A 13,980-nucleotide genomic window follows, 5' to 3' on the forward strand; every position below is an offset into this window, starting at 1 on the left:
CTCTGATTGTTGAAAGCATCGGGTACAAACTTTGTTGATTGAAAAAACAAGATGTCTTATCTGTCTCGCCTTTTGCAATTCTAACTTAAATGTGATGACGGCAACTTAAAGAATATTTGCATATGCATATTTTCACGCATACTGTACATCTGTGCATTTCTTCTCCCGCGATAAGAATAATGAACAATTACCACTTGAACATCCACTTCAACCTGTAAACCTGTCACTGCAGACAATCTAGGATTTTTACTGGATTATAATCAGCATGTTCTCCTGGTAGCTTCTCATTTTTATCCCCTGCACATGCGGTATTATTATTATTAGCTATATTCCCATCAGCTGCAACAACCCAGTTGTCACACAGGGTTCATTAAAGATTAATCTAAGATGAACCAAAAATCTACAATGTATGAAGTTATTCTGCTCCTACAAGGCTGGGAATAACTTTAAATTACTGCTGTGGCCACCTATTATACGACGGAGATAAAATAATCATCATTGTTGCTATAACCTCTTTGGCAGCAGCACCAGAAATTTACATTCTTTATGAGATATGCTTTATAGTTGTCAGATTTATTTGACTGCAGCATCCTTTTACTGTTCCTACTCGTCTTTTGTGTTATTCAACATCTTTAGTACATTTTTCATTCACATAAGATTACGTGTTGCTTCAGCTCAAAGATTAAAAATCACAAGAAAAACACAAAAATAAACCCTCCTTTACCAACTTCTCTCAAAAAGAGTGCCTTCACATTGCTGCCTTGTTCAGTGCTGTCTGTCCACTGTGGCGCAGTGGAGTACATCTGCAATGCAGGGGGCTCGACGGTCTGCCCTCTATTTCACATGTCATTGCCTAACACCTTTCCTTTTACTCTTACTCTAAGCATCTGTCAGTGAGGTTTACCACACGGAGGCAACCATGTGTCTGGATGCTGGAGCAGATTATTCTTCAGCTGCTCTCCCTCCTCTCTCTTCCAGACCGCATGATCCTTGCACACAAATGGAGTTTTGGTGAAGAACAGCAAAGTGTTGCACGGGAAGAGAAAGTGACCTCTGGTGCAATAGAGCCTCCTCTGTACTCTGCATTTCCCCCGCGTGCTCATATAGAAGTGAGATACGATTCAATGTAAAAGAAATAAAGATGTGACCATAATACACATCTGATGGGTTATTATGCACAAACATGACTCCTATTTCCAGTAGAAAGGACAGTGAAAGCACCTGCGTATACGTTTGATTGCATGTGTGTGTGTGTGTGTGTGTGTGTGTGTGTGTGTGTGTGTGTGTGTGTGTGCATGCTCAAGACATACTTTAGTCCCATCTCCCCCATGAGTCCTCCCACTCTCGTTCCTGCCACCCCTTTCCCATCCCCATTGGTGATGGATCCACATTAGAATTCATCCCTCATCATCCTGCCGAGTTATGACCCAGTAATAGTCAGCCCCTGTGGCCTCAGCAAATGAACAATAAAACCAGAGCCTTGCAACAGATCTCTGGAAAAAAAAAAGGGAGAGCCAGGTGCCAAATCCTGACTTTCACCGAGTCTCACAATAGCATGCATTTCTGTTGAGGCGAGACAAATATGGCTGCACAGTGGCTACTTAACCTTGGCAATATTTAAAGCAAACCTCGCATCCAAACAATGTGAAGATGGAAGGATTTACTCGAGCACCCCGACGCGTTAAGCGTGTAACACTAATAGGCGTCCCGTCTTTAGATACACAAACCCATGCATGAGTGCACCAATGACGTAAAGACACAGTCGAACATGCTAATGCATGTCACACATGGAGATGGTGTGGGAGTGACACGCGCAGTAAATGGAGAGGTCGAAGAAGACCCTGTCCGATTTTTTTTTTTTTTTTTTTGTGGTTGCTGTTTTTGTGGTTGCTGTTTTTGTGATTGCTGTTTTTGTGGTTGCTGTATTTTGCGGCGGAGCTGGATTATGATTAAGTTAGCCGAGATGCCACCACATGGGGAGTTGTTTGAGAGGCGGGAGGAAAGTTGTTGTGGTGTAGAAACCGGTCCGATTGCAGGCTGCCTGGGGACTTCACAGGGATCAATACAGGCGGAGCGACAGCCTTGCACTTGATTAAAAGTGACTGCTACATCTGGCAGGCTTGGCCATTACTTTCCCACTCACAGTCCCCGGGGTGAAAGAGCATGAAGTGACAGGCCTCAGTCAGCCCTCCATTACCACCTTGCCACCCCTCAGGTAGCAGCAGGCTGGGGCAAAAATAGACGGGCGACCCGGGGGGAGATGAAACAGAGAGGGAAAATAAAGGTGCTGCATGCCGGCTTGCCTGTGTGGCAGTGTGTGAAAGAGTGTGTCAGTATGTATCAGACTGTCTGCGTTCTTAATCCAGTCGTGAATGCAGGTAGGCAGATGAGATTTAGAGCATCACACAAAGGTCCGGGTCGGGTGGAGACGAGAAAAAGAGAAAACTAAAAAGATAGTTTGGGAAGTTGTTTATATTCAAATGTGAGTAAATAAAAATAAAGACTTACAGTATGTGCACACTCAACAAAACTTCTTTACAGATAATTATTATGCCAACACAGTCAAAGGAAGCTCTTTCAAATGTCAGGGGCATCACCCTCTTTCTACTGTATCATCTAACACATACTCTGTGTAAGATCTAATCTCAATCATGCCCCAAATGCAAGTGCCAAGTATCAAAGGGAGACTGATATTAAAAGAAGTCAATGTGCTTGAAGTTGTTTATCTCTCTGCCTGAATACAAGATGCATATGTGCTGTGGAACAGCGTGGGACCCATTGAGATGCACACAGCTTTTAATAGAGCAATAATGGACAGGCCACATGTCACCAATGAAGGCTTTGAGTCCGGATGGAGCTCATGTGGTGCTAAAAACAGTTAAAAACAGGGGTGGTGGTGGTGGTGGTGCTGCTGCTGCTGCGTGTGTGTGTGTGTGTGTGTGTGTGTGTGTGTGTGTGTGTGTGTGTGTGTGTGTGTGTGTGTGATGTTTTATGAACTGGACAATGTGGCTATGATGGATAGCTCCAGAATTAGAGAGATAAATTAGCTTGAAGTGTTCTGTGAAAAAGGAGAAAGCTAATAACTAATTTGTCCATATTATCACAAATAATGAATTGTTATAGAAGCAAAAGGAGGTCCGAATGAAGCTAAAGGCAGTTGATTAGTTTTTTAGGAAGAAATGAGAGAGCTCTTGATAGAATCTGAAACTCTCTTCGGATCACTTTGCCAACTGTTTTAAAAACGTTGCAAACTTCAGATCATTGGTTTCCGTCTCGTGACAGAGGGCCAGCGGTCGAGCTCTACTCTGCACTACAGAAGTCTGGTGATAACTTCATGAGAAACGAAATAGAAAGATATAGAATGAAAACCCATATCTTATGTTTTATGAGGCGCCTTATTTTCTGTGATTTATGAACAGATTTATGAGTGTTTGACCTTGATGGACATCTGAGAAACGCTGTACACTGTAATAACAATTTGTGTATGATGTCTGTGTGTCTCGATTTAACTGAGTTATGACAGAAGTACTGGCACATTTTTGACAAACTGCGTTAATCAGGTGATTGAAAGAAATTGCAAATATCACCGTGTATTCGGATCCTAAAATATTTGAATAATACACTCACTCATATTTATGGACAGTCCAAATAAATAAATATCATGAATTTCCAACGCTAATGCTTAAGTTCACAAGAAAGACTGCATTTGCTTATTTTCAATATTTCATGATGAAATAATGATTGAAGGCTCCGATTTTTATATTGCTAAAGGTCTGTGACTGTAAAAGATTGAAGCAGCGCTAGTCACAGACTCTTATCTATGTTTTGTCTGTTCTGTAAATAATAATGTCACATTTGTTTCGCAGAAACCTCCACCCTTCAAGGACTTTATTTGGTTAAAGTAGTTCCTCTTCCCTCTGGAGAGTTGCCTAAACTGTGACCCACCATCCAGCCTGCGTTTGAGATGCAGTCTGTGTGTGTGTGTGTGTGTGTGGGTGTGTGTGCGTGTGTGTGTGTCTGTGTGCGTGTGTGCGATAAGCCCCGAGTTCTGCTCAATCTCGGGCACATAATACGCTTCAAAGCAAGCAGGACAACCTGCAGACTCAGCTGTGGCGGGTCATCAAAATGATTCAAAGGGAGCAATCCCATTTAACCCTAACCTCAAAGCCGGTGTTCCAGGGACCCACTTTCAAATAGCCCCCTTCCTTGCCAATCTGTCACAATCAAAGAGCCCCAAGTCAGGGATGACATACGTACATGTTTGTCTATCTCCAGCCACGGTGCGGGATGCTCATTTTGGAGCTGTCTAAATGATGTGATGCCTTTCTCCGGCTGACTTGTAATTACTATCAAAACGACTGTGGGTTTTGTACGCCGAGCATTTGACACAAAAAATACAGCGTGTCTGATTTTAATTTCGACAGCGGAAGAAAAGAATGAACTAATCATCATATCTTTGAGAGGAGCCGGCGTTTGTACGTGTAGGTGTGCATTTATCACTCCCGTGCGTCCCTTCTCGCATTCAATCATGCAGACGTTAATTAACGGCAGGCTGATGAATATAGCTCTCGACCCGGCGCTGATACTCAGACAGTGTTGAATGAAGCTTGGATGTTACTGGTGACATGGTGTCTGTTTCTTTGTGAACATGCCATGCAGTATGGAGCTGAACAGGGCAGCCATGGTGAAAGAGACAACACGGTCGCCTATTCTCTGTTCTCATTAGAGGTAATGCTGCATATTTACACGTCACAGTAATGACACTATTAGCTGGTATAGCTGATGGGTGTTAACAAAGAAGACCTCGCAATTCAGGAGGATAATCTATTATTCTCACCAAGAGCAAATCAGCTCATTTATTTGTATTCATGGCATTATAACATTCATGTACAATCTAAACACATAACAGTCGCAACCCAAATTAACAAAAATAGTGTGAAATAATGAAAGGTTAGAACTCTATAGGAGCAATAGGAGATGTCTGTCTGTAAGCAGCTCAAAACAAAATCTCACCACCTTATAAGACTGAAAGCAGTATTCCTGCACCGCAATAATATACAAGTCAGAGAGAAATGGTTTAATTTAGGCTGCCGGCAACTGGTTTAGCCAGTTTTTTTGCCCTCAGGTAAGCTGTTTCAGAGCCTACGGGGACAAGATCATGTCAAGTACCTTGTCACTCAACCTTTAAATTTAGATTATATGACTTTGCTTGTGGCGATGCCTCATGTTCATCAGAATAATATTTAATTCTGAATCCAACTTAAATTGTGTGCAAAGACTTTAGAATGGGAGTAGGTGTATTGAATTTGATTCAAATATCACAGCAGAGGCACATTTTCCGAACATGCAAGATAGATTTAGGACAATGGCATCAATCATTTACATTTTCATCATATTTAAGTAATCTACAGATCTTATACTTTAAGTTGAATAACAATAATATGCGGTTCTGAGGTCCTCAAAACGGTATAATTTTGCATTTCAACCATGTCAAGAAAGAACAGAGGGACCCACTTTAAACTCCCTCAGTTAAAATTCAGCTTCTTCACATCTTTAATGGTCAGTGGTCATTAGTGGAAACTCCGTATTCACAATTTGCCCTCAGACTTATTGAAAGCACAAATCCTCCTCTCAGTATCATGAAAGCTCTATCTATGTTGCCTCCAATCAGCTGCATTAAAGACAACCAAAGCACACAGCAAAGCATGTGTCTGATTTAGGACCGATTACAGAGAACTAGCTTACTTAATCTCAAGAAGAGATGCAATTTCTGTCAAAAAAAAAACACACAAAGATTTCTGTAGTTAAAAGGTAATTTACAACTTGAATTAAGACAAATAAAACACAATGTTGCTTGTGCAAAGCAGAATGGTGACATTTCCTGTTTCTGATATCCCTCTGTTTACTTTAACATAAAAAAGCATAAAGAAAGGAACATATAATACTGTAAATATTGTTATAATAACCAGGATTTCAAGCTGATATGTTTTTCAACAAGTCGTAATGATACTATACTATATATACTGTTTACATAGATCATATTGTAATGTACCTGCTCTCTATAATGAACATGTGACTTTCAGATTTCTCTCCAGGACAAGTACAATTTTGAAGGGATTTAATGATAAAGATGTAATTTCTCAGTTGCCAATAGAGGTTGATTAAAATTGATGAATTACTTCTTTAACTTGGCCTTCCACTTGACACGGCTACATCAGTATCTGTCGATTGGCTCGGCTGGCTGAAATACCAATAGCAGATACTGGTCAACACAAAATAAACATAATCATTTTGAAACAACTAAAACATTATACACTGGAATGTGGAGAAACGCATTGAGATAGAGGAACGGGAGTCTGTGGTTGCAGACAGCTTGTGTGTGCCCACTTACGTCAAAGTGAATATTCGATTTGCACTCCCTTTAATTTAAAATGCCTGATCAATATTTCCTAATGCTAGAGCTACTAAGACATCCAAAGTAAACCCCTTGTGGCCTCAGGGACCTCAGTGAAGTAGCTGCCCACTAACACCTCCTGCTGTGCGGGCGTGAAAATCAGGAACACACTTCCAGACCATCCAACAAGTGGAAACAGTTGGGTACTGCCAGATCCTTGTCACAAGGGCCAAGTCTCGATGTGTGTGTGATGTTGATCGCATTAACATTTTTTTAATAAACACCTTGAGGAGCTTGTGACAGCAGAAGGCATCCTACTTGACATGCTCTTTCCCTGGGCCCATAGAAACAGCTGTTGGAAGCACCCAGACGTGGGCTGTGAAGCCCTGCTGGCATGTCTCGCCTCCGCAAATGCACCCGTCTGAGAATACACACTTTATTACATGCAAAGTCTCCTGGGGGTGCATCATACCTTTAAACACGTGTGATCACCAAACAGGGGAATTAAAGATTCTTTTTTTTTTTTTTTTTTTTATCTCCAGCTTTGGGCTAGGAACAGAAAGAGCTGGGGAGTAATTTATCAAACTGTCACACACTGTATGTGGATGACATGTTTGGTACGTAAGAACCGCTGAAGCATAAAGTGCTATAATCAAAAGAATTTCAAAACTTAACGAATGTTTATTTAGGAAATCATTTTTTTTTTGCACCAGAGATGAAACGCCTTAATCATTTCAACCCCCTTTGTTAAGACAGTCGGAGCTATTTAATTGTTTTAGTCGAGACAAACCTTGAGGAGCCGCTGTGCTTGTCAAATAAATTGAGGATGCTCTATGCTAGGGGTGGTCTGACTGCAGTCAATGGATGAATGGGTTGACATGGAGTGCAACGGAGAAGCACAGCGCATGAATATGAATCGGGCCTCTCCGTTTGTGTTCACTAGGCTGGAATTAGTGCTTTTCATTACTGAAGGCTTATAGGCTGACTGTTTGGCTGCCGGCTGGGGTCACAATAAAATGATGTGTTTGCCAAAGGCAGAGAGGCTGGGTCACAGGGGACTAAATGGCCCAGTTATGAAGAGCAGAGCTTATCTCCCTCTCTGAATCAACTACTACCTCCAGCTAAACTAAACATACACCATGTGCTGTGGGGAGCATCTCTCTGAGAAAATGGGGGACAATAAAAGATCACTATTTGTCCGACCCCCTTCATCATATAACTTAAAAGTGCATTTAATATTGTATATGTCATCCGGGTCAAACTTTACTCACACACATCTGAGCACAAACCAGTCTACAAATTGTTTCATCGTTGTGCAACAAAATGACAGCGTGACAGTTTGGTAAATTTGCTCCGTTCCCAAGATTTCAAAGCTGCGACGGCCGGGTCGGCTCTTATTCGAGCAAAAAAAGCTTTGTTTTTGGATTTCCTTCAAAAAGCATCCACGTACATCTAACGATCATGTACTTTATTGATTCGACCCCCACTGGGATCACTAAGTATGATATAAAGCTGTCACCATATGCCTGTGTTTAAAGTCCCCTCTTAGAACATAAGCTTGAAATGAGCCTGGATTATGCTTACTGTGGGGGATCGTCGCCACTGCTCTTGACTGCCTTTAATCATACAATGAACTGTATCAGTGTTGCAGGGTGAAGAGTTGAAATAAATCACGCTGGTATGAAAAGATTTTCTTGATGTGGCAGATTTCAGGCTGGATGTTCCCATTATATTCATCTTCTTTTGACTGCTAACATTTTGTTCTGAATTCAACAACACTATTTTGTTAACATGACTTGTTTCATTTTTGCTTTGTTTAAAATATAATTATCAGCCAGCTGCATTTTAGTAGTTCTGGAGTTCTTCTTTTGGGATTTGTTCTTCAGTCTGGTCTCAACACTGCTCTTTGAGGGCTTTATTCTTTCAACCGAATTTCCCCATCTTCTAAAAATGCGATCAAACTGTATATATATATATATATATATATATATATATATATATATATATATATATATATATATATATATATATATATATATATATATTGTCATGCTGCACTGACAAACTGTGGGCTGTCGTACATCCACATAAAGGGATGAAGGAAAGCACTAACACATTTTAACCTTGTACTTAACAGTATACATTCAAGGACATTATAATACAGAAAATCTGCAAACAAAAATAACCAGAGTTGAATCAACACTTCTATGATCTGTTCCTGTTTTTGTTCACTTCCTCTAACTGTACTTTGACAAGGCACACGATATTGGCTTGGATAATTAATAACAATACTCTATGTCAATGTCTTTGGAAACAAGTTGATGAGAATAACACCATAAATACAACAGTAGTTTTTTCTGCCTGGACTGAAGAGGGCTGGTTGTTGAATGCAGTTCACTGTCTGTTAGTTGAAAAACAATTCAGTGATTTGTCTGCCTTGTCTTTGTGTTTTTAATACTTTTGTGATACTGGCTGAAACACATAGTTTACAAAAGAGAGATTTATAACGTTCAAATCATTGTTGGACATTGTTTCTCTGAACTGCAGCTCATCTCACTGGATTGGCAAATGTACAAAACACAATTTGAAATTCAAGTTGTTTCTCAAGTTGTATCCAACAAGTCGCCCAAATTAAATAACAAAACATGTTGTTTGTCATTGTTCTCTTGAAATAACTGATGGCCCCTATCAATTCAGTTCAGTTTTAGTTATTTTACAGACTTTGAAAATGCAACTTCTATCATAAGACACAATGGAGATATGGGAAAGGAAGAGACTTACTAAATGATGATCTTATACAACTAAAACGCACTCTCAATTACGTTTTAGGAGAAACATTTCCCACCCAGATTACGATGCCAACAAAACTACTTGGTTGGACAGCGTTATTGTTCAGCGTTAACCAAAACTTTAGGCCGAAGGGCTTTGTGGTGATTTGTCAGTGAGTCATGTTGGATAATGAAACACTGTTAGGGATCGGCTGTGAAAACAGCATTTGCTTGACAATCACTGTTAAACACAGAGGATCAACATTACTCCGTCAGTGCCTCTTTCCGATACCCAGTCATCGAGCAAACAGTACATGTGAAAGATATTGCATTCAATAACCTTAAGACAATCGCTGTGAAAAGATTTGTATGTGGGACGATGACACGTTTGACTTTCTTCTGTAAAATCAATACGTTCTATAGATAACTATGAAAAGTTTTTCAAAATCAAGTCATATAACAATTACAATGTTGTGATCTAACACATGTGGTTTAAGTTGGGTTAAGTTTAAGCACCAAAATTACTGTTTGGGTTATAAATATATATTGGTTGAGGATAGGTTATTCTCTGTTGTCAAGGTTAGAAGAAAACAAAGGTTAGGGTTAGGGTTAGGAAGACCAACCGAAGACCGAAGACCAACTTCTGTGTCAAAGTCCAACTTTTTGTTGCTCTATTCAATGATCCCTCCACAGATCTACTTCGTCTGTGGACTTTGTTGCTTTGTATTAACATCATATCACTTTCTCTTTGGCTCCCAGCGGACAGTGATTCCTACCACATGAGAGGGCTTTGGAACTTGAATGTAAACACATGTCTTATTGGGCATTCCCGAAGACGAGTGATGTTTGTCGAATGTGTTTCTACCTTATTTCTCATATATTTTCCAGCACTAGTGGATCAGTTTTCTTTAACAGTTTTTCGCTGCTGTACTTTAGCTTCTGAATCTTGATGCTGCAAAGCATTATTGTGCGGAGATAACTGCGTGTCGAAAAGGAAAAATAAGGATCCCACAAATAACAGTGTAAAATGATGACAAATGGGTTAAAAAAAAAAATTAATTACATATACACCCATACACTATGCAAACTGAGAGAGAAGTGCCCTGAGCTTACAAGACGCCTCCCATATTTTCTGTCTTTTCCCCAAAGATTTATTAGACATGGTTTAACTAACAGGAGGCAGGGAACTCCTCCTTGCTGGATTATAGAAATCATTTCCCATTAACCATTTTAATGGAGAGAAGAAATTCAAGGACACCCTCAATGTTAAGATTATCACTTCAAAGACAAGCTGTTGACACTCTGGAAACTGTTAACGATGTAATGAATGAAACATGAGCACCAGCTTTTGGTCAGAGGGCTGTTCCTCCTCCCGGCAGTGTGGTCTGACCCTCATCTGTGTTGTGTTTGTGACACCCCTGCAGCAAGAGTCCTTACCTGACTTTCACTCTGTGTCGCACTGACAGGTGAGGAAGGCAGCGAGGGGAGGGATGTTGTTTTTGAGATGCTGAGGTACAAAGGGACTTTTGTCGGTCACCTCTGTTTCTTGATCATCTGCCGTCGTCCTGAATAACAGGACAATCAAGTGAGGACGGACGTTGTGGTAATTTGTGTCTTTAGTGCTGCAGATCAGCGACGACCATTAAGTAAGTCCCTCGTTATATCTAAGTAATTGTCCAGAGCACATCTTGGTCAGCAGACTGCACGTATCGTGACAACGTACCAGTCAAAGTGTCATCCACTGTATCATTCTATCAATTACACCGCCCAACTGTCTGGAGCGTGACCCAGAGCGGTGTGATGAATCTTGACATTGATTTCTGTGAAAATGGGAGTTTGTTAAACACGTGGTTCGACCGCTGATGCAGATTGATACAAGAAAACAAAAATAGTTGCATGCTTTAATTTCATTGATACGGTGGTAATTAGATATTAGAAGATTTGCCCCGCCGACATCTGTTGGTAAGTCTTTTGCTTCAATTCTGTAATGGACACAAAATGAAGAGAGCTGCTGTTTATTCCCACCTGGAAGGGTTCAGCTTCAGATTCTGTCTGCAGAGCAGGTGGTACTCAGGCTGTGCAAAAAGATCCAATAAAGCTTTCTATCGCGATCATTTAAAAAAAAGAAAAAAACCATAGTGTATCGATATGTCTGCAACAACTGTCGATACATGCAAATCTGGTTTTAAATGCATTTAGAATGTCCTTTACAAATGACCTTGAATCCCTGTGTGTGTCAGACTACCTCCACCTCTGCTCCCGTATCGCTAGATAGCGCTGCCTTTTCCTTCTAAGCGGAGGCCAGTGACGTCCCGCCTTGTCACATGATCCAACCAAAATTACAAACAAGTGGCCATGTATTGTAAAGCGGTGCTATGTGATCCCTAAACATTCTTACCGACACATGATGGATGTAGCAGTGTAGCGCTCAGGATTTATAAAAGTGTCAAAATATTGCATTTCAGTTCAGTGTCTTCATTGCTAAGTGATTATGTCCAACACACATACATTTTAAAGTAGTTTTGATGCAATTTGTCTGCTGAGTGTTAATAAATATGTGATGAATGTATTCAAATAGTAGTATACAGCAAATTGTATTTTCAGCTCTACTTATAAGAGTATTGCAATATTGCATCACAACATCGCGATACATATTGTATAGGGAGGAGTTTGCCAATACACAGCCCGAAAAGATTCACTGTTGCTCTCTTATTGAGAACAATGCATGTCCACCACATGCAATGCAACATAACCTATTTCTTGGTATCCCAGTGTGGATTATACAAGCCTTACATGGGTGACCATTACAGAGAGCTGAAGTTGTGACCACATCAGTTAAATCACAACCAAATTTTCAAAACAAACAGATTTTTTTCAACGCAATTGTATCGATTATGGCATTTGATGTGATTCAGTTTTAGAAAACCAGAAGTTTGGGACTCCTTTAAAAGCTAATACTATAAATCTGAAGACTTGCTGGATGATTAATGGGATTGGAAAGAGAACTCTGCTACAAGAAATACATTCATTTCCCTCTAGTCATTGTTATTTTCTTGTGAATTACTGAACAGTTTTACATCTTTAGCCCTCTAACGAATACTTGAATGATGAAAAAAGAAAAAAGAAGTCTTTGGTGGAACTGCTCACGTCTCTCATGCAGCTGGGGATTGGTATTGGTACATCAGTTTGTTTGGTGGGGCAGCAAGAAAGGAACCTGACGTGCCAGATGGTTTGTTTCTCAGAATCATTTGACAAACCGTTTGGAAAAGAGCGGGATGGGCACTTGCATTTTGTAATTTCTTTCACATTTTAAAATACTTGCAGGTGATTAACTCAACCATCTGTCAATCAAACAAAGAAAGTCGGGAGAAGATGAATATATTTTACATCGAGAATACCTCCATTGCCTTTAATTGCTCATCTTTCAACAGAGAAATACTCCCCCAGTCCCAATATAACTGATGCTTTGCAGCATCTACACTAACCTCTTTAGGACTTGTTGTTTTGGACTAACAGCTGCCTCTCCGTGTCGCTTCACACACACCTAACCGAACCCGTAGCTGCCAGTAGCTCCTCACAGGGCGCTGATTGGCCTGGACATCTGTTGTTCGGACACAAACGCATCACTTGAAGCCTGAAAAGATTAATTTCCGCACGATCTTGTGATCTCCTGAGAGAATCCAGATGCCGTGTTAGGAAAAAAGTGCTTTGCTTAGAAAACTCCAAACACGTAGCGTTCACAGTATTTTCTTTTTCTTTGCCACAGTAATCCCAGAGCAAAACTGCTGTAAACACAAACACTATCGTTCCACGATTCAATGAAATGCATTGTTAGCTCACCGCCCTGTGAATAGCTCAGCACCCCAATGAAATGAAGTTACTCTGAAGAAAGAGAGTCAGTGTGAACTTGACCTAAGCAGCAGCATTTAATGAGGACAAAACTCTCTAGGTGATCAATATGGTCTTTCAAGTCAAACTTTAAATAGAGTCTGCTCACCAGGCTTCCATTCAAAACGTCAACACATGGATTCAAAGGACTGGTTTCAAAAGTAATGTCCGAAACGTCACAACAAAGTCAGAAACAAAGTCTAACAGCTTTCCACTCAAGAAAAGTTTTTTTTATGTAATCTTTAAAAAGATGGAAGAGAAAAAGGTAATGGATTTCAAATTATCTGAACAACCCTCACTATAAATCAGCGCGTGAGAGTGCAGCCAGCGTGCTGCTCCGAGCCGTCAGTCACAGCTCTCAGAGACAGCGAGGACGTGGTTGGAACGAAAGGACCACTGTGTTGTGACTGCAGCTTAGAGTCTAAGGTCAGCACTGAACTCCCAGCTCCCTCCTCCCATTTTCCATGAGAGCTCCCTGTGCAGGCCAGCGGGCCAACCATGTCCCCACTGACCGCTGTGATCTGCGGCCAAGTGGCGTCTCCCTCTGCCCGATCAGACCCAGCACCTCTTGTTCGCTGGCCAACTGGCCTTCTTCCCTGCGAGCCGGGGCCAGGGCTCCTCCTGGTTCCGTATGTTCTGGGCTTTTTTTAGGCCTGTGATGGATGCCAGCCATCCCAGAGCGCCCTCCGAAGCTGCACCAGAGAGGGGGGATTAAACAGATTTCTCTTCTTTTTTTTTCAGAAAAGGGGAAGGATGAGTGTAATCACCTATAATCTCAGATTCTGGGCCTCTTGATAATGAACCAGGAGCTGTTTCGGCCATTTGGATCGGTTCCCTCCAGTTACCTACTTGAACCATGAAAAGGACCTGTCATAACAGTCTAAACTTGGAAATGGAGTTGAGGAAGGCACATGTCTTCTAAGCTCTATT

The sequence above is a fragment of the Clinocottus analis genome, unplaced genomic scaffold (assembly GCF_023055335.1).
Source record: "Clinocottus analis isolate CAN_PGR_092001 unplaced genomic scaffold, fCliAna1.0.p SCAF_10, whole genome shotgun sequence".
Classification (NCBI taxonomy): Eukaryota; Metazoa; Chordata; class Actinopteri; order Perciformes; family Cottidae; genus Clinocottus; species Clinocottus analis.